General features: G+C 31.1%; 1 protein-coding gene across 2 annotated transcripts in view; it reads left to right on the top strand.

Annotated features, from left to right (window-relative positions):
• The window catches only part of Nepl16 (Neprilysin-like 16), a 290,999-nt gene that overhangs the window by 19,973 nt on the left and 244,475 nt on the right, over positions 1-26,551 (top strand). The window contains exon 1 of one of the 2 annotated variants that reach the window (XM_075365302.1): positions 1,129-1,171. The exons of the other annotated variant lie outside the window; for it this stretch is intronic. The gene's annotated coding sequence lies outside the window, so the exon portion shown is untranslated. Of the gene's footprint in view, positions 1-1,128; positions 1,172-26,551 lie in introns of those variants that run through there. 2 annotated transcript variants of the gene reach the window in all.

Consider the following 26,551-nt stretch of genomic DNA (forward strand, 5'->3'; position numbering starts at 1 on the left):
CAATATCTTTTGATATAGACAATCACATTAAATTTTTTATTTTTATATTTCTGTGTACGTTGCAAACTGTTCAATTAGTGAACAATAAACAGCTCCCCTATGACCAAATGAGATGAGAATGATATGTATGTCATTTAAATGAAGTGTAGTCTTGTACAGACTTAGGCCGACAATTCCTGAGAATTGTGGTTAATTCAACACCAACCACTAAAGTATACCGGTATTTACTGTCTAATATTCAAATCCATATAAAAGCAACTAACTTTTACTAGGATTTGGACCTCAGAACTTTCAGCTTCGAAAATTAGCTGTTAAACGAGCTGTTAAAATTAGCTTGCGACGAGTTAACCACTAGACCCCGGTGAGCTACATTAAATTTAGCAAAAAAAATTCTAGGTTATTTATTTATTTTCATTTTTTTTTTATGTATATAGTAGTGAAATTTTTGAGGTTCAAGCTGTGTTAAAGATTTCGAGAATCATAAGAAAGCTGCAGTGAAAATTTCGTAATGATTGGTTCGGTAGTTTTCGTGATTATTAAAAATAAACGAAAAAGTTTAAACGTTGCTCTTCATATATTACTTATATATATATATATATGATGTTGGAAAAAAATCGATTTTTACATAATCCTCTACGTACGGAATAATTAATATAACAGTTTCCTTTAAAAAAAATTTACAATTTTTTTCAAGAACAAAAGCTGTTTGAAAAAAGTTGCTTCTGTTTTGGTAATTTAAAAAATGTTTTTATATTATTAGGTTGTTAAATGTAACGAGTTCTGTTGAAAATAAAAATTAATATATAGAAATTTTAATCTAATTCTCTAATTAAAATTAAAAAGGAATTGATTCTAAAGTTATAATCTTTATTAAAAAAAATAAAAGAAGTAATATTTACTTAACGATAACTAAAAACTCATTACCGGAAGAACACAGTATAAAACAACTATTGAGTAATAAATGTTAAGAACGAACAAGAATAGATAATTGACGTTATTACTTAAATGACGAGCGCCTTATTAAATTGCAACTTTTATTTCAATGAGTATGGAAGCTGAAAATTTTTGAGCATGCGTGTTATTGTCATCGATAGGATCGATGAGACGTCGGGACGCTCAGTCTGCCCCAGGCGTCGCTGTGATGAGGGTGATTCTTTGAGACGTTCTAGAGGTAAGTGGCGCCACCAACGCGCGCAGGTTTTCCGCTATTCGTTTCTGGTAGCGCATTTTGAATTGAATCAAAACATTTAAGATATTTAATTAAAATTAATTAAATAGTTATTATGCGTTTAATCATTCGAAGATTTTTCAAATGTAATTTTCAAGTGATCTTTTATTTTTATTTAAGTAATTTAAACGTATTCTATACAAATTAACACGCTATTAATGAGTTCTATAACATATTAGTATCTTTTTCACATTTTTATTTTGATCACCTGTAACTTATCAGCGGCGTAATGCAAAATTTGAAATATTCAAAAACATTTTTACGAGCAGTTACATAATTTATTAATTATTATTTTGTCACTTCTCTATCTTTACCGTTAGAAAAATATTTGGTATTATGTATTACCATTCTTTATCAATGAAACTTTCATTATAATTAAAGCTATATTTTATTAATAAGAAAAAAATAAAGAAATACGGGCAGCGCGTAGACAAAAACATCTAGTATAAATATTTTTATTCGACGTGAAATATTTTCACTATTACAAAATGTTTTCCTTAAAAGCAAAAGTACATTATAAACATCAACTGCTATTTCTACTTTGTATTTTAAATCATAATTTTTTTTTTAGTGGAGGGGGAAATATTTTGTTTAAGCTGTAAATCCTTCTTAATGAATTTACGTAAAATATCAATCTTATATTCAATAAATTTGTATCTTTTTTTACTGTTTTATATATATGCGTGTGTGTGTTTACATAAATATTTACATTTGTTTAAACAAAAAAAGTTTCAATATCAGCTAATCAGCTATTTAACATAAGGCCGACCTTTTCATGTTAGTGTTTACAAGTCATCAGCTTAAAACAGTTTTTATATACGTACATTGAATTCTCGGTCCTTAAAATAATAATTAGTTCTGCTACTGATTAGTTGATTTATTAAAATATTATAAATATGTTTATTTTTCCTTTATTAGAATCATGAATTCTTGATTATTACAAAATATTAATTTCCTCCTGCTTTTAAATCTGTTGGTTTAATTGAACTCAAAATTTAATTAAATACTTGTCTTTTGTAGAATATATGTTCTACTTGAGAATCCATTAAATTGTCTATCTATTCTCAGGATATTGTGTACTCATCTGTTGTGATTCTTAGACACATATAAATCACACACATTTTTGAAATCAATTATTCTTGGTTGGCATCCAAGGAACGCTTAAATCACGGAGAAGTTTTTACGATGTTATTTAATTTTATAACACTGAAAAAAAAAACTTTTTTGTTAAGAATTTATTTTTAAAGTTAGTTTTTATAAAATAAAGGAAATCGTGATGTTATGAAAAGATTATGTGATAATTACGAATAATATAATTAGTAATTATTGTGTATATAGGATGAAAATTTGTAAATCTTATGCTGGTAATCCAACTCCACATATTAATAACACTTATCTGGATCAACTAAGGTGAAGAGTTCAACTGAATTCATTCTACGACTAATTTAATTTTAATTATAAGTATATAATCTCTTACTTATTAAATTTTATTATACATAATATACATTTCTAATTTATTATTTTTATACATTTTTGGTTTTATTTTTTATTTATTTTATTCTTTTAATTACGTAATACCACGCTAATATTCAAATAATTGTAGGATTTACAAAACGAATAATATAATATAAAATATTATAATATTTTTTAAATGAACGCGCGCGTTCACCGGAAGAGCGCAAACACGGCTAGTACTTGAGTGCATAAAATTTTTATACCTTCTGAATGTTATTACTGTAAAGAATGTATTTTATAGCCCACCTGTACCCTAATTTGCATTGTATTAATTTATTTGCATTCTTAGGCTTTATTATAAAAGAATAACTTAAATTTTTATTTTTATTTTGACATTTCTGTTTAGAAAAGTTATTATTATTATTATTAAGATTTTTATTTTTTTTTTATGGGAATATCTTTTTAGTATAACCACATTAATTATTTATAATATATACCAATACTGCTAAGTAAATTATGAAAAAAAAAAATTGAATATATAACAATACAAATATAAATAAAAATTCTTTAAAGGAAACCAAGATACATAAATGATAAAAACTTAGATTGATAAAAAATCTAGTTATAGTAATTAAAAAAAAAAAAAAAAAAAAAAAAAAAAATCAAAAACAGGCATTATAAAAAAAATAATATTTGTTCGAGTTGTAGGAATACGAAGAAAGTTTGGGTTTTGAAATTAAAAAAAAAAATTAATGATATTTTCTAATAAATGGTTAGTAATTTGTTATTGGAGACAAGTAAATCGGCTTCCCTATTTCTAATACGATTGTAGTAATGTCGCAGTTGTGGTCGTGAAATTGTACGATTACTGTAAAAATTCTTCATATAAATACATACACTGGTGCTTACAATTGATAAAATAAAGAGAAGATTAATAGAATATGATTTTACTCCCTCTCCTACTTATAAGTAGAGGCTTTAGGCAAAGGAGAAGTAGATGGCTACGAAGAAAAGACATTTCTACTTTTGTGCTGGCTACTACAGGCAAGTCCAGAACCTGATCTAACAGTGCCTATAGTTTAGTTAAACATTCTAAAGATATACTTTATGAATATATACATATATTCAAATAGAACATATATTTATACGTTACATCGGCCATCTTATAGGAAAATAAAGTCAATCATTCGTTTTATTACAGATTTTATCTTTCTGAATGTATCTCAAGAAATCAATATTTACGCTAATACAGTTTACCGTATCAAGAAAACAACTGAAGAAAAAAGAAAATAAAACTGCTATTTTCGAGAAAATGCCTGCTCTATGGAAATATGTATAACGCATATTATTTTACACCCCGATATTAATTTTTATGTAGTTGATAGTGTAAGAGATGCGTATGAATTAAAAAAAAAAAATTGATCTGATTTATCGTGATATTTTTTAGAATGTAAAAACAAGGAGTTTTACTGGATTTAACTCGGATAAACGTAATAAGGTTTGGTTTTTAACACCAATACTAATCCGTGTCTCTCTTTAAAAAAAAATAATTATAGTTGAATTGAATAGTTTAACATGTCATATAATGACTGAATATGAGTTCTCCTTTTTGATGATTAAGCCTGGTTTCATTTGATGGCTCTAGTAGTTTGAAGAAATTTATTTTGTTGAAGCAGATATATAAAATGTTGTACAGAAAATCAATGGTAATAACCCACTGAATTTTAATTCCCACAATACAGTATGACAATAACTGAATTATTGCCGTTATTGCAATAGTGACAATAACTCACGTCAAAGTCACCCACGATTTATATCCTGGGTGAAAGAGCTCGACTTATACAGGAATTCCTGGTAGGATGGATACCCTAACTCGTAAGAGGCATTCTTATCATCTCTCTTTTTTTTTTTTTTTTTTTTTTGTTTCTCTACTCTCCCCGACCGGATATCCATTTAAGTATACTCAGTCGGGGAGAGTGTCCTTCTACTCAAAGGGGGCGTCCCCCACCCACCGGCTTTACATCCGGCACGGCAGGTTGGCCTCCCGGTCTTGGATCTTTTGTTTTATTTTTTGCCTGCCTCTAATTCCCCGCGTTAGGGCCAAGATCCGGCGATGCCGTCCCCCAGCCCCTCCGCTGGGAACCGGGTCTCGGTCTTTACGCCTATGCCTCTAACCGACGGTACCCACCCCACAAAGCGCCTAGACGCCCGCAGGGAGACACACCGCCGGCCGGGACTCGGTCTTTTCTTTTATTCCCATCTCCCCTGGAGTTCTCCCCCTTCGCAGGAACCCGCATACCAGGGCATACGGGCCCTCCACGGAGAGACTGTCCACCCTTCCCTACTTAACTTAATCACAGTCTACCGCCTTCTTCTTCCTTAGTTCTCAGGATCTCTCCAGCAAACCTTCTGAACCAGTCCCAGTTCTCTTGATTTTGTACCATCCAATTAATTAGATTATCCGGTGTTAATCGATTTGTTATAATTACCCTCCTGTTTTCAGCCCATCTAGGACATACAAATATAGTGTGCTCCGCATTATCTGTTTCCTCACAATAAACACATTGTGGTGTGTCCCTTTTTCCAATTCTGGCTAGGTACTGCCCGAAAGATCCATGCCCCGATAATAACCGTGTCATATAGACGTCAACGTTTCCGCGTCTACTTCCATACCACCTACCTATATCAGGGATTACTCTTCTAGTCCAATCCCCGACTCTTGAGCGTGACCATTCCAACTGCCATTCTTGCTCCAATTGAGCCGCTATCTCGTCTTGTGGTAGTCCCTCATATCTAAGCATCCTGCTTTTAATCTGCAGGTCTATTGGTAGAACCTCTGTTATTACGCAAAGCGCGTCATAGGACACCGTTCTGTAACTAGCGGCCACCCTCAACAGTGCAAGTCTATGCGCGCTTCTCAATTTTTCTTTATTCCGTTTAATACTAATTGTATGTCCTCAGTTCCTAGTTTGTTCCTAGTATGTTCCTAGTTTCTATTTTTGGTGTTCCATGGTTCTGGAAGAGTCCTCTCAGAGCTTTGACCATTGGAGTGACCCTACTACATATCAATCAATGTGTCTGCTAAATCTCAAATTTTTATCGAGTATGACCCCCAGATATTTTGCCTCATTGACTTGCATAATTGGCTCTCCTCTGATATTCAAATTTATACCTCTAATAGGTCTTCTGCCGGAAAGGGCAATACAACTGGACTTCCCTGGGGCTATCTGTAGTTGGCTTCTTTGTAACCATTCATCTATAATTCCTAATGCCAGATTGGCTTTGCGTTCTAAGTTATCTACATCCCTATCCTCAACGAGGATTGCTATGTCATCAGCATAGCCAATTGCAGTAACTCCTTCAGGATAATTCAGTCTGAAGACTGCGTCATAAAAAATGTTCAACAAGGTTGGGCCCACACAGAACCTTGAGGAACGCCACCAAACATCTGGAAAACTGCCTTACCTTCCAAAGTTTTGATCTCAAGAAACCTTTGATGTAGATAGTGATTAACTTGATTTATTAGATATTCGCTTATTCGCATCTCATGCAATGCATCAATTATAGATGACCAGGGTACTGATCCGAACGCGTTCCTAATGTCCAGCATTATCACTAGGGGGATTTTCCTGGTCCTCCAGGTACCGCTCCTGCTATTTAAAGCCCAATTTTTAACTTTCTCTAAGGCATTTATGGTAGATCGGCCTTTTCTGAATCCATATTGTTGTGGATGTAGACAGCCCTTTTCCTCAAGCTCTGCCCTAAGCCTGCCTTCTATCAGCATCTCAACCACCTTTCCCATATTATTAATAAGAGTAATCGGCCTATATCCATTATTTACCCCCGCCTTGGGTATAAAAACCGTCCTGGCTGCTTTCCAGCAGCCAGGAAAATTACAGTTCTGTAGACCATAACTAGCCAGATCCACAATTTCCCAGGGTATTATTCCTGCTATAGTCTTGATGATGGCTGCAGGTATGCCATCCGGCCCTGGACTTTTCCGGTTTTTCAACTTTTTAATGGCCTCCTTTACCTCTTGTTCTGTGAATCTGCCACCTTCACAAACAATTGTTTCCCTATTCTGATTTTCAGGTCTAGGGAAAAGAATCCTAACTTGTCGTTCCGCTTCCTCCTTACTCAACGTTGGCACCTGTCTACCTAGCCTTTTGGTAATTATCTTAAAAGCTTTCCCCCAAGGGTCAGTGTCAAGTTCGTTACAGAGCTCTTGCCATTTATTCCTCTTAGATTGCTTAATGAGAAAGTTAAGCTTTTTCCTGGCCTGTCTATAGTCTTGGGCAGCACGTCGACTTTCTTCATCGTTACTATTCCTTGCTCGCAACCTCTGAGCAGTTCTTTTGTGACGCTGCATGATTTTCATTTGGTCTTCGATTTCTCTGGTCCACCAGTACACCGGATGATATCTATTACTGGACTGCGGTATGTTAGCAATTTCCTCTTTGATTATTTCTTGAAATTTCTCCGGTTCTATGTTTTCACAGTCCCTAATCCTATTTGCCACATTATTTGACACCCGGTGTATCTGGAAATCCGTTAATCTAGAGATAATATTATCCTGCCTTACCCGCCTTGGACAATCTCTGATGTTAACCAATACGGCCTTGTGATCACTACCAGTTTCTTCGGTAAGGACAGCAAACTCGACGGTATCTGCTCTAAACCTACTATCCACAATTACCAGGTCTATTGTAGATTGGTGACCTCTTGCGCTGTATGTAGGAGCCCCATCATTTATACAGCACGCACCCGTAACCTCCAACAAGTCCTCGAGAATTCTACCTCTAGCATTTGTAGAATTGGCACCCACTACAGTAGTTTTACAATTAAAATCTCCAAGCACTACCACTCTTTTCCGCGATCTGGTCATGATCTGCTGTAGGTTAAATATCTGGTTTTGATAAAACTCTATAGTGCAATTGGGGCTGATGTATGTACCCACAATAATCGTGTCTCTTAATTCAATAGCTATTATTCCGTCTTCTCTGCTGTACAAGTTATAATCCACTCTATCGAGTATTCTTCTGATGGCCACAGCCCCATTCCTGTCGGGTATCCATTGACCTCTGGCAGCCGAATACACATTAGGCTCCGTAGACACCAGAAAGTCTTCATTGTATCTTGTGGCTATTTCCAGCGTCAGGTCTCCTGATAGTAGGCTTCTATTATTATTACTTAATAATATTTTAATCATTATGTTTATTGCAGCTCACACTCCCAGTTCTGTGTTCTGTACTTCTGCAATCGAGATACTTCATTGCTTGCCTACAGTCTTTGATGAAATGCCCCGTATTACCACAGTTGAAACATAAGTTGGTGCGGTCAGGGCCCCTGCATTCTCTTCTACCATGCCCCATGCTCCAGCACCGGTAACATTTTTTGTTTTCGATGCGGATATATGCCCTACAGCAAACCCAGCCTACTCTCAGTCTTGCTGTTATTAACTTTGTTGCGCTGCGTTGAGTAGTAATTACTGTAGCATTTTTGGTACTACCGTATTCGTCTCTCATAGATGTTATTTGAAATCTCTCACCCGTTCCTAGGACCTTCTCAATTGCCTCTTTTAGCTCACCTTCCGTAGTATCTCCAAGCATGTCCTTAATGTGTACAACTGTTCTATGGTCTCCCTTGTTACGTATATCGACCTGAAGATCCCCTGCTCTATCCTTCAGCATTGCAGAAAACTCCCCTGCCTTCTGTACTCCACTTACCCTAACTTCTAGCTGTTCATCTCTACCCTTTCTTATAGAAAGAATTTCTTCAACCTCCTCTACTTTAACTTTCTCTTTCATAGTTTTTAATAGATCCACGTATGTTTTCCCTTGTGCTTGTACAACAATGGTTTTACTCTCGGTGACCGGTGGGGTTCCTCGCCTTACAGACGCCGTTCTGGATCTTGGTCTCGCATTGTCACTTGGATTGGGGAGGACCATCCTTAGTAAGGTCTTCCCCTTCCTTAAAATATATATTACTATTTTCCTAATCAAAATGCCTGGAGGGCCATTTGGTATCACGAAAACTGAAGACTCAGAGTTACCCACTACTCTTCTTAGTGCCTTAAGTACGTGTGACGCCATTTCCTTATCCCCGCAACTGGAGTCATAGATGACTGTGTATCTTGTACCATTTGTTGTGACCTTACTGTCTTCGAGTATCGTTGATTCCTGAAGAAACATTGCACCAGGCGTTGCTCCTGCATATATGCTGTTTGGTCTTATGCCATTCAAGTCTACAAAGTGACAACTACCCTCTCCAGGTTTTGCTGCGTTAACCTGAGTGATCCTGTTCATCACCCACCTTGACCATCTGGAGGGCAGTCTCTCTATCAATTGCTCGTCTGATAGATCAACATCCAAAATGTCCGACATCTCGCTGTTATGACCTTCATGTAATGACCTTCAGTCTGAGTGGTCTGATTACATGTCTCCGCTTTCTCTTCACACAGTCTTTTTAAGTCTTCATATATTTCTTTAAGTTCCCTTTCATGGGCTTTGATTGCAATTTGACTCCCCTTGCCAGTCATGTGTCTCAATTGTGTGATTGCATTACCTAATTTGTAGGTAATTTCCTCAAGAGTAGGAGGGGTTTCTTCCTCCTCCGAAGAACCCGCTCTAGGTCTTTTGGCTACTCTGCCCTCGGTTTCCCTCCATTTATTCTTTTCCTGGGTGCTAACCGTAGTATCCATACCATAATTTTTTTTTTTTTATCATCTCCTTTGGATGGCTTTTTCATGTTTCCTTCTTCAGTAGATATCAGTTACTCAATATCCACTTTTTTTCTTATTTTTTAACCTATTTTCTAGGATGCCCTAAAGATTTTATAACATTTGTTGCTGAATAGTCCTTAAGATGTAGTGAATTAGATTTCTAAGTCCTTAGTTTCTGTGTGATTTGCTTTGAGTCGCTCTGCGTGAAGGCCAAATACTGAAGACCCCATTTTGTAGATGAGGTTTTGTCCGGTAAAGTCAAACACCCTAATCCTTCCAAATATGTACATAAGTATACAAAAACTTTATTTTACTTTATATAATTGGAAAATATCATATAGTAATGTGTCTGGATTTTTTATGAATTTTTTCAATAAGTGGAAAAAAAAATTACTAAAAAGTATTGTAAAAGTTATGTAAAAATGTATAAAAAGTTACCTAAGATTTATTTATTTTTGGTGGGAAGGGTGAATTATGATGATATTTTATCGCAATATTACTAAAAGTTAAAATAAACCAAAAAAACTTTTTAAAATTTAAAATATCGATATTTTTAAACTTTGATCAGTTTACCCACTCCCAATATTGAACTCAAAGTATTTTTTGGGTCGCTTGTACAAAAGCTATACCTAGAAATACATGAAAAAATTGGTTAAAAAATATGCACTTAATAAAAAGATAGTTTTTTCGATTTTTAGAGAAGGGGGAATTTTTGGTCAAATCTTTTTAAAAAATGGTAAGATAACCATGCACGAATTTATTGAGCTTAATATAAAGTGGAGTTATGTTGCAAAAATTGATCTCCAAAACCTCCTGGAGATATTGCTTTCAAAATTTGACCAACAAATTGCCCCATACACAAGAGTTTTTGTTCAAAATTTCATATAAAATCGGTTTATCCAGTAAAAAGTTATTAAGATTCAAACACGTCAACGCACGTACATATGAACGTACAAACATTACCTTCCACTTCTTTTTTTTGGGGAGTCCCTGGATCATGAAACGTTGAGAAATGAAAAACCCGTACTTCAGTTTTTGACCGATTACCATACTTTCCTTCTTGCAGCATAGCTCTAGAGCTATAATGTCAGGAAATTTAAAATAGTTGTAATTATTTGTTAATTTAATTCGAAAAAAATCTTTAGCTTAAGAACTGCTGATTTATAGGCCATGATGGTTAGACACAAATTCGATTTAGAAGCTAGCCTTACTCAAAGGGGCGAAATTTGTGGAACCAGGACAAAATATTTAATAGGCGAATAGCATTCCAATGCACTATTGTATTATCTGAACTTGTTTAATTTTTTTACGATCAAATTTACCTAATGTGTAGTATCTCTGATGTTTTGTAAAGGTCTGATTTTTTTTACATTCGTTGAAAGGAAATTTTTTCTTTTGATAATAAAAAATTATAGAATACTATTTTGATATCAATTATGGTCCTAAGTAATTTACTGAACTTTTTATTTAAAGAATTTTTAAATCAATATAGCAATTAATTAGTAGAAATTAGATTATAAAGAAGAAAAAAAATTAAATTTACAATGGTAGAAAAAAAATCAATTACGGAGAACTTTCTTTTCAAACGTTTCATGGTTTTTTCAAAGGTATTGTATTCCTAAGTCCCTAAGGAGTCAAATGATATTTCTTCTCCTATTTGTTACTCTCCCCATTTCCTTTTCACTAGTTAGATTCCATCCAAAGAAATTTTATTCATGTTATGATTTATAACCGTTTGAAAAAATGAATTTTTTTTCTTGTTAGTGCAAAAATATCTTATTTTATCGTTACTAAGCTACTTAGAATTGTCATACATCAGTGCTATATCACATCACATTACGAAATCTTTTTTATTCATTTCTTTATTCATCTCTTTATCACTATACTCTTCTTCTGAATAGCGTGTAAAAATTTATGACATCATACAGCGGGTTTCATTTTCAATCTTTTCCTTTTGTGTTGTGAATAATTTTGTGGTTTTTTTTTAAAGAAGATTTGATTAAAATATTATTTTATTTAATAATTTTACCTTTTGTTATCTTTCTAATAAACAAAATAATTAATAAATCAGTTATTTATTTTTTTAAAAAAAATATGAAAAACTGTGATAAAGATTTAAAATTATTTGAAAATGAAGATTCGCTTATAATTTTAAACAATGTAAAACAAGTATTTTATTCCATTTATTATAATTGATGTATTTTTTCTTCATCGTAACCACTTTAACAGCTCTTCTTTTTTTCTTCTTCTCCTTAATTTTCTGTTAAAAATTATGAAAGAAGAAATAAAATACTTCAAAACGAACATTCTTATTTTGCGTTAAAATTCTGCGGAATAGGTGAAAAATGTTCCCGAACATGACCAAAAACAGCCGAGCGCGTGAAAGCAGTCGAGTAGTGGAAAGTCAACACCAGATGAGGGCAGCACATATGCGCATAGTAATAAAAGTGCGGCGCGCGCGGCTTCCTAATTAATTATTGACCCCTACCACCACGACTGCTTACATGCGCTCGGCCGTTTTTGGTCATGTTCGGGAACATTTTTCACCTATTCCCCTGTATTTTAACGCAAAATAAGAATATACGTTTTGAGTATTTTATTTCTTCTTTCATAATTTTTTTGGAAAATTGAAATCTGACTACCTTCCGAGCATCCAGTCCTGCGGCAAGATAGTGCATTAAAAAATTTAAATTGCAATTGTGCAAAAATTATTTATCCTACAGCGCCTGTCTGTTGTACAAATAAAGAACATATAAATCACTACTTACATCAGAAGGGCCAGCGCTACAACTTGAAAAATGACAAAATTGTGAATTTTTGAAAAAACGATGATTTTTTTCCGTTTTTTTTAGATTTTTACCGGTTTTAATGGTCAGATCGAGTCGTTCCAAAGCTCATTTTGTTCAAACTTTTATTTTCTTTATTCAACCCTTTACAGCATTCAGATTGCTCCATTAATTTTGCTTGTACAAGAAAAAACTAAAAAAAACGCCATTTTTTCCACAAAATTGTTAATTATAAAAAAAAAAAGAAAACGATATTTGCGAGTAGGAAACAAAAATAAACAACTACGAATCCCGTTCCATGTGATGGCACTGTCGGTATACTCCTGAGAATTTTGTCACAGAATTACTTTGTTTCTGCTCCACTGCTTGGTTAATAACACATTATCCTAACTTATTGAATTATTATACTGATAAACAAAAAAAAAAAATTTTTTAATGTTTCTTTAAGTGTGATACCATTCCTTGAATTACTTTTTTGGGTACATTACAAATCTGTAAATAAAATTTTTCTATCATCCTTAGTTTTAAATAAATCACGCTTCAAAAAAAATTAAAGGAAAATATCGTAAAAAATCTAAAATGTATAATTTTACATGGCCATACCTCTGTTAGAATGATTTCGCAGATGCTTTTATTTTATAAATAGCCTCAGTCACATCCCGAATTAATGTCCTACAGTAATTAGCTACCATGTTAGTATTCCATTTCCCTTTACAGCGCCTTTCTATCACCGAAATGTCTTGATGGAAATGTTCACCGTGTTCGTCACTTATGTCTCTGAGGTTGTCCGGAAAAAATCCAGATGTGAATTGAGGAAATGTATTTTCAAAAACATATTATATCCCATAGCACTGTATGAAGTAAGAAGTTGATTAACAATATCGTGGTAATTATCGGATTTTCGTTTGCCGAGAAAAGTTTTGCAATCTTCTTTAAATGAAGCCCAAGCTGCACTTTCTACATTATTTAATACTGAGTTAAATACATCATCTTTGACCAACTCTCTTATTTGAGGACCAACATATATTCTTTCTTTAATTTTTCCTTCACTTACATTCGGAAATTTCTGCCTAATGTACAAAAATCCGGGACATCCTTCTTCATTGATTTTACAAAATTTTTCATTAGTCCTAGCTTGATATAGAAAGGAGGTAAACATATTTTTTTGGGGTTCAACTAAGGGCTCATGAATAATATTTTTTCCCATTTGTAGTTAAGTTGTCTCGTTTCTTCCACTCTTTGGTGACATAATATTTATACTTAGCTTGGCTGTCCATTCACAAAGAAAACACATGTATGTAGTATAGCCAAACTACATCCCTAAAAATATAGCTGTAACTTTCAAATCACCACATATGTTCCAGCTATGACTTTTGGTAAATTTAAATCCCTAACCAAGTCACTTAATTCACCTTGTGATGTAAGATGTTGCTTATTGGAAGATAATTCAAAATCAAAATCATTGTTGTCTTCTTCAATACTGCCTGATTCTTCATCGCTGCTCTCGAAACATATATTCATAGGTGGCTCAGGAACTGAAATAATTTCACTTTGAGGTACAGGCCTGATTGCAGATTGCAATGAAGGATATTTTACAGTATGTTTAGAATTTTTAGAAATTCAAGATACACTTGTTAACAAAAGTAACAATCGGTTACATGATCCTTTGGTTCACGCCAAACCATAGGTACACCACATGGCAAAGCCTTCCGTGTACCTTTCAGACATTCTCTTAAATATCCAGAACAATTAGTGCATACTATATGAGGAGCCCACGTCATATCCAGATCACCACTTTTACACTGAAGGTATAAATGATATGCATTTTTAATTAAAGGTGCAATGTTTTTTCTATCTGATTTTACGGTAAACTCACCAGAGTATAACAAAAGGCATCCACATCATTTACACAATTTCGAGACATTATGACACTGCACTGTTAACAAACTTAAAACAGCAATAGACTGAACAAAATTAATTCATTCCTAAATCCAGTGTTTAATACAAACAACACAGCTGTGTTTTCAGCTACATGTTTGACATGATTAATCTTGTCCATGAAGGCTCACTCTTCAGTATTAGATATGATATCATGATATTGACTATGATATGATTTAATTCTTTGTCTAGCATTGTTTATTTATAGCTTACAAATTACGTTATCAAAGTTAAAAAATAAAAGTTGAGTTAACAAAAAAAATAATATAGGAGCATAAAATGCTAACTATAAGTTGAAAAATGAAACAAATCCTTTAATTAAAATTTAAAAATTTTACAAAAACTTTGGTTGGATTCTGAGTTCATATTCATTTTCAGCATCAAAAAAACCGATTAAAATCATGTATTGCATGTTAGAAAACAAAAATTATGTTTATCAGTGTTATCATGAATTACGTTTCTGTTCTTTTTTCATTTTATTTATTTTTATTTTACATTTTTTAAATAAGTTTTTATTTATTTATAACTTTATTAATTTATTTTTTATTTACTACTGATTATTATATAAAAATCGAAATATGCTTTTAGTTTAAGTTTCTATTCTATAAGTTCTTTGAGCGTCTTTTTATTTGCAATTCTATTGGAATTAATGTGATAGAAACTTTTATTCCATCTCTTTTAAATAAACCGAGAACATAGTTCTCGGTTTTTATATAAACTTAAATAAGTATTGAATTTCAATTAAATTGTTATGATAAAGTATAAAGAGATTCCACAGGTATTACAGTAATAAACAGGAAACTTATGAATATAACATTAACTAAGAACGATAAGACTAACACCAGAATAGAATTAGATGATTCACTTTAATTGAAGCGCACAAAAAGAAATTGTGTGTATAACAACTTGTTTGGTTTAAATTATTTGTTGTTCTATACATTTATTTTGCGTTATATATCATTTTTATTAATATTTATTTTATATTTAGTTTCAGTTTTATATTTATTTTTAGTAAAATATGTTAAAATAATCCTTCGTATATGCTGATGAGATTTTTTCTAACAATCCAAATTCCATCATTTTTAAAAAAAATTTAATAGACTAATTTTACTATTCTATTTGCATGTTGTTTTAAAAACCGTTTTTTACAGCTTATTATTTATTTAATCCTGATAATCGATATGTCCTTAGAAATGTTCATATGTAGACATGTATCATTTAGAATTAAAGGATTACATAGATTTTGATATTAATAATGTAGTCACCTCAGTAGCTATGCGGTAGAGTAAACTATGTATTTAGTTCAGGTCCTGAGTTCGTTTCTTAAATTTAGCTTAAGATTAATTACCAATGTTTTGTGTATGTATGTTAAACTCTGTAGATTAGTAAGAAAACAAGATTTTTATTAAAATGTAATCGTGGATACCAGATAGTAAATAAATAGGCATTTTAATTGCGCGCATTTACACAAAAATGCATACATTGGCAAATAATAGTCGATATTTAGTTAATTATGACAAACGTCTATCAGTTTATTTTTCTTATCTCTTAGTTTTTCCGCATGTACATGGTTGCCTCATGCATTCGGTTTTAAATTAAATTTTTTTTATGTAATATTAAACATAGTAATGTTTTACATTTCTATGTAAAATAAAGCATCGATTTTATTGGTTATACGGTCACCATACCTAACGTAATTAAAATTTTTATTTGCTGAAGCTTATTCGTTATGAAAATATGTGGTATGAATGTTTAAAAATTAACAAAAATTGATTAATTATGAATTTATTAGAAAATATTTATAGAAAAAATATAAATGTATGAAAAATTAATAAGAAAATAAATAAAATTGTAAATATATGAGAATTATGTAATTTTATTAATGGTAAAGTTAGTTGTAGCTTAATAATTATAGGTTGAAAAATACTTGAACTAGTATTTGTGGTTTTATAACCAATAAGACCTGAAACCTTTTTATTTAAATATGTAGGTTAGATAGATTTTTTTTAGATTAAAATATTAGACACATGACACTACTATGTAAAGTGTGTGAATCATTGTCTATTAGAGCAACAGATTATTTGATAGGTTATATATTCCTCTTACCACTATTTTGTAAAAAGAGAGCTTCTAAATAGGCGACACAAATGACAGGAATATTAGGGCAGCTCCTTTTTTTATCTCTTTACTCTGAAAAAATACATCATTACTTAACATCTTTTTTCCATTTTTTTACTCGCCGCAATATTTTCTTTATCAATTTTTTTTTTTTAGAGATGATGCTGTTGTAACAGGTTTCAGTAAAGTAAGGTATTGCAGGTAAACTTATAGTGAAAATGTAAAGAAACTGTAGGTAAAAAAAATGCAAATATTATAAATGTATTATCAATTTTTTAAGAATGTACAGCAGTATGAGAATAGGTCACTGAGTAACAGTTTGGTTAACGTTAATACATCAAAATTTATCGAATTTAAACTACATCGATCACGAATAAATTTAAATTTTTTTACAGTTTCTAAAATATATATATATCTTTAATGTTAGAATAAAAAAGTGTACTATTGTGTCTTACCAAAAACGTTCACCCGATTAAAAAACGATTTAAGTACACAATCATCTGCTGCTAACGAACGAATCATATAATATATAAAAGAGGGATTCAAGAGTTTCACTTTGTTGTCGGTATGTGCCTCCCTTATAACGTGCTCGATTCTGTGTATGACAATTTGGCAACTTACAACAGAAAGCATTCTGCGATCTCCGCTTCTACAATTGCGAGGGTCCGTTACGATTGTTCAGCGTGATTTTCGTCGACAGTACTCTTGCACTGCACCTCCTAATCCTCAGAATATTTAACATTGACACCACTAGTTTCATGAAACAGGATGTATAAAGGAAATCAGCAGGTCGTTCCCGTGTGTCGGCTAATACGTTGAGCGCATCCGATACAGGTTTGTACGTAGCCCGGGAAAGTCGATTCGTCGTGCCAGCCGAGAGCTAGCCGTTTCTCATATGAGTATCTGACGTGTCATATGAGGAACGGATTCAATCCTTTAACCATAAAGAATTCAGTTGGTACAAGCCCTCCGTATAGGTAATAGACATCTGGAATTTTGTGAATTTATCCTCGACAAGAAAGAAGAAGATGATACTTTTTCGATTAGTATTCAGTGTCAAGGCTATTTTTCTTCGGAAAGGTGAACCACTAAAACGTAAGGATATGGAAAACAGAGCCGCTGCGTGTAACAGTCGAGCATGAGAGAAGGACACACCAAACGTCAATATCTTCTGCGCCATTTCCCGAGGAAAGTTTAACGATCCGTACCTTTTTATGGAAAACAGTATTACGGGGAAATGTTCCTTAGATGTTACTAGGAAGTTGTGATGAACTCAAAAATTTGGCACGAAAATTAATTACAGCAACGGCTGCAGTTACGCCAGACATGATCGCTCGAGTGTGGAATGAGTTCAACTAACGTATAAATCTATGCCGTGAATCCGGAGACACATAATAAGCATTTGTGAAAATTTTAAGAAAAATGACATATTCAAACTTGTATTTTTTAATTTACCGCAAGATTATAAGTTTATCTGTTTAAAAAATTAAGTCTTTTGAAATCGGATGAATATTTTTAATATATGCTGTATGTAGTAAAATTAAAACTGCTTTGTAAAATCAAAATTGATTTTAAAAATGAATGTAAAATCTAAATAGAATTTTTTCAATGTTCAAGGTGTTCAAAAAATTTATAGACCTTTTATTTCTAAATAAATATCTTTAATTTTAAACGAGATGTTAATAATATGAAACCGAAGGTCTAAAAATTATTTAAGTTAAATTTTTCATATTTGCTTTACTTTTGATCATAAAATCTGAAATTACTTGTCAATAATTATTTTTTTTTTGAAATTCGTATTTGAAATTTTTTTTATTTTGTTAAATTTAGGTTGAACGTTTGGCTCACGAATTTCATTAATTCGTGACTGATCATGTGTAGTTTTGAATTGAGTATAGTAATTGGGAGTTGGAAGGGAAGAGATTCGTTTTATACCACTCACATAACTGAGGCCATCTCTGTAAACAAATGGTTGAATTTATAAAACACAAATTTTAAAAAGCAGACTGTAGGAATTATATATTGTCCCAGAATTAATTATGTGGGGTTGCCTTTTGAAATTTAATTTTTTTTTATTTTGTATCTGTTAAACATTTTTATAACAATAAAAATCATACATTTCTTTTTATTTCATTAATTATTTAGTATACTTCTTTTTAATGGAATTATAATAATAAAAGTAAGCACTTCCGTAGATTTAGTTTTTGAGTTGCCTGCTAAAATCTAACCGATTCACCGCAAAAAGCAGAGATCAAGAAAAATAAAAATAATAATATACATAACTATTTATCGTTAAATTAATTAAAAACATATTTTTAAAGATTTGGGTTATGATACCTTTCTTTTCTTTTCTATTTAACCTCCGGAACCATCGTAAGGTATTACTTCAGAGGATGAATAAGGATGATGTGTATGAATGTAAATAAAGTCTTGTACAGTCTCAGGAAGGCCATTCCTGAGGTGTGTGATTAATTGAGACCCAACCACCAAAGAACATCGGTATCCACGATCTAGTATTCAAATCCGCATAAAAGGTAACTACTACCTTTACTAGGATTTAAACCTTAGAACTCTCGACTTCAAAATCAGCTGATTTGTGATGACAAGTACACCACTAGACCGTTGGGTTCTGATTAAATAACGCTATATCACGTGAAACGTGTTACATAGTGATTCACTCATTCTTATACAAATACAATAAATAATTTATTTGTAATAATAATAATAATTTTCTGAAATATAAATGCGGAAATTATATATATATATTTTTTTTTATTTTTATTTTGAACGTTTAGAAAAACGTATTACAGTGATGTATAAGAGAAATATTTTTAAATCATATACAGTAATATAGAAAAAGGATTTTTCTGTAAAAAAAAGTAACTAGATAGAAAAAAATGACTTTCAGCACTATAGATGAAAAGTTACATTTTTTAAGAATTAAAAGTTAAGTCAGAAAAGCCTCTCGCTGTGAAGAAAATTGATAGCGGAATCTGGATTGGTCAAATTGATTAATGATAGAGCTCAGAGAATGCTTGATAGACGCCAGGGTTGGGGGAGTGGCTTAGTTCAATAGTATAGAGATGGAGTTGGACATTTCTCTTATGTTGGCTTGCTTGTAGAATGACAGTAAATGCAGGGGATATTATAGTGGGTTGGGGTTTCTGAATAAGTTGACCTACCAAAGAGAAATGTGGTTAAATCTGTTTCTCTTTCTCTCCCTTTTCCGCCTTCATCCCGTAACTCTTCAAATATTGTGCATGTGTGTGCTTGTGTGACTATGTGAGTGCGCGTGCACGTGTGTGTGGGCTCGTTGTTTAAAACTTTAAATAATGTAGGATAAACTCATGTAAAATTCAAAGCTTTACGTCCTTCTCTTTTTTATAACATGACCAAATCTAATTATTGTATTAGAATTAAGCTAGAGAAAAGAAACAACAAAGCTTTAACTAATGGGGTTTTCAGTTTTTCCTTCTGTTTAAAAATTAACTAAAAAAACGAATGAATATTTTATTTAGTTTTAAATAAAATTCTTGATTATATAAAGCTTTTTTTTTCTTAAAAATAAAAGTTCTAATTAATTAATTTTTGAAATTTTTTATTTTTTTTATAAAAAAGTTTTTTTAATTTTATTAAAGTTTTAATTAATCCGGAAAAGTATTTTTTAATTAAATAAAATTTTACCCGGCTATTACATTTTCCAAAACAGGAATATTTTTTGTATCAAATATATTTTACATTCCTGGAAAATTATATTTTTTTTTTACTTTATCATTGTTAGTTTAATTTGGTGGAATAATTTACTTAGACAAAATTTTTGTTAAACAATATATTACTGTTTATAATTAGTCTCACACATTATCTATATTCTGATAATTTTGTGTAATACTTTTTTGCTCATTTTATATACTTTTAATATAAATGTGGACAACCTTCAGATCTCTAAATAACACAGATTATTTCCTTGCAGTTCAACAAAACATTAAATTTAAAGAAATTCAAAGTACTAGCCACTTTCTAATATTATAAATTTTGATCAACAAATTTATTGGGTTTTATTAGAGAAATTCTTCTTTTTTCATATCGATAAAAAACAATTTATTATATTATTCAAGTCATGAATGAAAAAAAATTGTTACTCGATGAATAAAAACTAGAACTGCTCTCATCATTTGCCTTGATGGATAAGGAAAACCGTGATTTATTAATTAATAATTAATAAAATATACAATTATTAAAAAAAATAACCCTAAAGTATTTAAAGGGAATTTATTAATTAAAAATAATAAATACATAAAATAATATTAAAACTAATACTAAAAATTAATATTTAGTAGCTTCACATATTAAAATATGTGAAGCTACTAAATACAAAGAGATATGATTAAAGGGTTATTTAAAATAAATTGGCAAAGAAGATTAGTTTTTAAAAAGAGTTTATTAAAAAAAATTACTTAAAATCTAAACATAGATGATCATTTTGATTATTCAAAAATTATCATCAATACTTAAAGTAGAAAAATTATAAAAACAAAAAATGAAAAAAGAAAATAAATAAAAAAGCGAAGGTTGTAAAATACTAACACATACTATACAGAAAGACATGATATAGGTGTAAAAATTATTCACCGGAAATCGCACCAAATTACGTTTAATTACAACAGAAATTTAATATTATAAATACACCCCAGAATCAATCCTAGAGGATGAAACAGCAAAACTATACTGTGACAGAACACTACTCACCGAATAAACTGTTATTGGAAATATACCTACATTACTTTAATAGATAAGAAGAATAAGAACTCCTACTTCATAGAACTATCCGTCCCTACGATTCGATTCCTACCTACAGAAAAAGGAAGTCAAGAAAATTTTAAAATATATAAGATTAAAGGAACTCTGGAAACAAAATCAAGACACGATAGTACCAATAGTTATATCCGTAACAGAAATCACCACAAAGGCTACGTAAATAAATTGAAAATTCTAGAAAACATCATACTAACCACAATCAAGAACGCTATAGTGTTAAAGATATGTAGAATAATCAGTTTCTAAGCAATCCGTGAACCGATCATGACAACTGAATTTACAAAAGACTATAACAAATTGTTTTAAACAGGATTTTGGAATAAGAATAAAATTTATAAAAAATAAAAAAAAAATGTTATTGTCATTCTAAACAATTCCAATAGAAGACGTAAATTTAATTTAAAAATTTGAAAAACCATTAAATTTCCAATTCCAACCTCCAAGACTCAGTGCACAGATTTTTTATAATTAGAGCAAATAACACATCTCAAGAAAGATAAGGGCACCATGAACTTTAAATCAATGAAAGAGATATCCTCCTTCTTAAATTAAATTTTTTAAATTAAATTTTTTTCTTAAGATTGAAAAGTTTTTAAAAGGATTAACCCATTTACAATTCCAACAGGCTAGTAAATATTGATCCCATTTGATAGTTCAACAAGTAAGGTTCATTCTTCATTACTGGTAATGGGATATTAAATATTCATGAGCCGACGATATCTGTTTGATTGGTTTAAGGTTCATACTGTCTTTATCCCTCTTAAAACAAATTTTAACTATCCACCCTTTAAAAGAGGCGTGCAATTAGTATTGTTGGGCAATTAATTGATTGGAGGTTTAAACATTTTTAAACTAAATTTATTTCTTGTATTAGAATTGCATAGAATTGCAACAGATATTTTTATTTTTTAGATTTATTTTTATCCTAAAATCCTGGTTTAAAATACTTACTTTTGTGTTTCATAATAAATGCTTAGTAATCAATTAGTATCGTTAATTTATCCTTACTTTCCCGGTTATATAGATATATAGTATACTATATAAAAGAAAGTATGCTAATCGGATAAAATTTCGCATGTTTTTGCAGATCTTGACGTTTCATGATTCCTTCTAATAAAAAATATAAATGCAGCAAAATGTTCCGGTAAGATACCACAGTGTATGTTGTCCTGTTTTTTTGCTTGGTATCTTCAGGATAGATGGGTCGATTTGGATAGAATTAGTTACCGTGAAATCTGTATATGGGGCATTGATGTTATACCTTTTTTTCATAAACGGTCTAGGGGGCAGGAAGGACACGGACAATACGGGTTCCGTATTTCAAAATTTTATTCAAAGAGTAGGGACATCTTTTCACATAATTTAATACCTTTTAAGTAGCTAACATACTTTCTAATGATATTTGGTGTTATTCAAACCTCAATAAAGGTGGTTGTTGGATAACTTCCTTTACAAAAATGGAAAAGATGTTTTTTTCTTCCTTTGTTGTTTCTGGGCTCACAAGTCAAATTCTTGTACTAATTAGATAATTCATTTATACTGGTATATCACTGGTTATGTATTTGGATAATTTTAAGAATAGTGGATAAGATGTCTAATTTTTACTCCTTTGTACGAAGTAAAGGAATTATTGTGATCGCGAAAAATCTCGGTTTTCAGATTTTAACGGAAATATTTATTTTGACCATTCCAGAATCCATTTTTACTAGTATCGGCGTTACGTCTGTACGTACGTATTTATCTCGCATAACTCATAAACGATTAGCCGTAGGATTTTGAAATGTTGGATTTAAGACTATTGTAACATATAATTGTGCACCTCCCCGTTTTATTGCAATATACTGAACCTAAAGTGTCCAAAAGCCCAAAATTCAAAAAAATTTGGATTTTGGACTTTTTCTTAATTGCAATAACAAGCCCTCATTGAATGCTTTTCAACGATATATCTAAGTGGTACTTATTTTCATTGGTTCCAGAGTTATAGCCAAATAAAATTTTAATTAATGAAATATTTGAATCTTATAAGGGGAAGTCACATCGGTTCGAATCAGACTTTATCTCCTTTCTTCCTAGGCAGCCGGGACTCGGTCTTTTGGTGATATGCCACGCCTCTAAGACCTCAAGGGCGTCCCCCACCGGGACTCCAGTCTTTACGCCTTGCCTCTAGTGAGGAACCTCCGGAGGGATCCCCCACCGGGACTACGGTCTTACTTTACCCCCGAAAATCCGAAGCTACGTGGGATTCACCGCCCAATAATCGAGTGTGGGACACCTAAGCGGCCCACTCTTCCGAATGTGGGTAAGCAATTTAAGGGTTACCTCAGTTTAAGAGTACATATCAGCACGCCAAATTTCCCAAAATGCGGTTATTTTATTCAGTTCTGAACTACCATATTCTTCTTGTGACAAGTTTGCAAAAAAAAATTATCTAATATTAAGATAATATGGGCAATTGGTAATTAAGTAAAAAACTGTATTCTCAAAATAGATAAAAAAATTGGTTAGCGTAACATATTTAATACAAAAATATCTATTAATATTTAAATTTATTATTATTAAAATAGAGGCGAGTTAAATTTATATATAAAATTAAGCAAAAAATAAATGATATGCTTAACTTTTGGAATTTCACTAGATTAAAATTTGGTAACCGATCTGTTAATATGCGTAACGCTACATGTAGAACAACTATATATATAAATTTATTAAATGTCTTATTAACTGAAGATCGGTGAAAGTGCCTAGTTGATTGATTGAAGTTTTAATAATAAATTAGATACTTTCCCAATCTTGAAAATGATTAACATGTAAGTGTCCACTCCATGCGCTGGCATATGACAAGTGTTAAGTGCAAAACATGAATATCACTCGCTAAGTGAAATTTATAATTACTGAATTCCTTTTAATATGAAGTTCCGGATCAACCTCTTTTGTCGTACAAGCCAATCAAACTTTCTATTCTTTATGCCTACGCTTAACCAATTAAAATATTTTTTAAAGATAACCCCCTTTAAATGTTAACCACCTTTAAATCTTTTTAAAAATTATTCTTAAGGAAACGGCTGGAGTTAATAGATAGGATATTTCCAAAATTATATTTCCAATACACGAAAATCATAATAATAAATTCCGTTTATACTGTTGAATTCACATAATTAATAAGTGTATTATATTACATTACCTTGCGTTGAAATATGACGTGACAAACTCGTCCTGGATTGAAAAATCTGTTATGTAATTTCAATATTCTCAAATACTTACAGTTGCAATCGTCAATCACATATTAAAAACTGTAATAAATTTATTTTTGAATAAAATTCAATTTACAGAAATAAATGATATTAAATTATACCATTCGGCACAACTAGGTAGTTATGAAGAATGTTCTAACAGCCGTTACTTTAAGTTGAAAAAAATATATAAAAAGTAATGTATATCGTTACTTTTAGAGAAAGCATTTTTATTGAATTCTTGTTCTTATATGCATTACATAAATCACACAATATTTTAAATATTGTGATAATATAATATATGTAAAAGTAGTTTTATTTATTTAAAAATATAAAATAGCCAATGACGATATATACCCCTTGCAGGCGCATATAATCTGATGAAGTTAATACTAAATTTAAATAAACGTAGGAACTAAAACTAATGTTAGATAAAGTTAAGAAAACTGGTAATCTAATAAAATTAAGCTTACTGGTAAATTTAAGTACCTCTTCTAACTTTCTATCTTCACTTATTAAATACAATTACAGTCAACTAGTGAAGGTATTAACATAAAACTACCAGTAAACAAGATCTACGTTAATTTAATTCCTGTTATAGTTTTGTACTGCGACTAAAATATAATTTGTTAGATTTTTATGCGACTAAAAGTCTGCAGTTAGAGTTAAAAAAGAAAAAAAAAGATTACAGCTATTAATTTGCATGTTACATATTTTTACTTTTTTTTTGCTTTTCTTTAACGCAAAAAGTTTTTTATTCATGTTTGTCCTCGAATCTTGCATCCGTAATTTAACATACTTCCTGACATTGCCGATTGATGAAATTGTACACTGTTACTAAGGTCGGATGACAATACAATATTTCACCGTTACTTTTGCAAATATCCCTCCGTACGGGGGTAAATTAAGGTGTGGGTGTAAAAAACAAAAAAACCTGCAAAATCTGCAACACGGCTATGCGGGGTTTTTGGGGTCGCAGATGACAAATCCGATAGTCATTTGACATAAAAAAATGACAAAAACTTGGTGTGGGAGTTTTTGTGGTTTCAAATTTGACAACATTTCGTCATTATTCATATAAATATATATGTATATATGTATATATATATAAACAGATGATTTTTGGAGGGTGGTATGTTGAGACAGCTCCTGATGATTCACTCGGCTCCGTACCATTCAAACAGCTCCTGGCGGTTTTCTAAATGAAACAAAAACTTTACTATGCAAAAACTTCACTATTTCGTTAATTTGTATAGTAAATGTTTAATTGAATATTTGTTTAATATTTTATAAATATATTATAAAATTTCAATATATGATATTATCTTTTGAAATCCAAATTAGACTACTAATTAAATTAAACTCATGCAGTGTATTATAGTATGACTATAATATAATTGATTTGATTAAAGTATGACTAAAAAGTATAAAGCAAGATTTTAAAACTTTTTGTAATATTTAATAAATAATCTATCAATCTAAATGTGTTAAAGTCATCTATATGGTATTGATATATTTTCATGATTACATAAAGCAGGTTTTATTTAAGTGATGTTATATAGTATTTTTTTTTTTTTAATAGAAAGCCTTGAAACTATTATTATCCTGATATAAGTCAATAACTTGTGATTAATGAATTTTATATAAACGTAGATACAAATATATAAAACAAAATTAATGTTTATTTATCAAGTATTATTAATTTTGTTTTCGTTTACTTTGTAGAAGTAGTTTAGTCCTACATAATCTATTAATTCACAATATAAAAGGGTTACACGAATTTTTTGTTTCACGATTGCTACCTCAATCCATTTTATGGAATATGACGCTTGTAAATCATCTAAGGTATAAAAGATACTACTGAAGAATTGCTTTCTCTGAAAATAATAATGCTCACTCTACACGCAATTTCTGTCGTGAACAGAATGAAATTTAACTAAGTTCTGAGTTTATAAATTTAACTTCCGCGGACTTAGTATAGGTCATCGTATTTGACTCACAGAATAAGACAACAGGAAACCATTTCACTCCTTACTTTTTCAAGTAAGCTTGCCGTGGAATTTATTTTAGTTTTAAAGATGGCTATGACATTTTTAAAACTAAAAGTACACCAATTTTTAAAATTGGAGTACTTTTCACTCAATTTGGTGTCGTTCGGATTAGTGATGATTGTTGAAATTAAAATTCTTGTTTGAATTTTCAGCTTGATCTGGAAATTTTTTTTATCATTTTCTGATTTTAAGCTCAAATATAGTCATAT

Source organism: Lycorma delicatula, chromosome 5 (assembly GCF_047948215.1).
Source record: "Lycorma delicatula isolate Av1 chromosome 5, ASM4794821v1, whole genome shotgun sequence".
Classification (NCBI taxonomy): domain Eukaryota; kingdom Metazoa; phylum Arthropoda; class Insecta; order Hemiptera; family Fulgoridae; genus Lycorma; species Lycorma delicatula.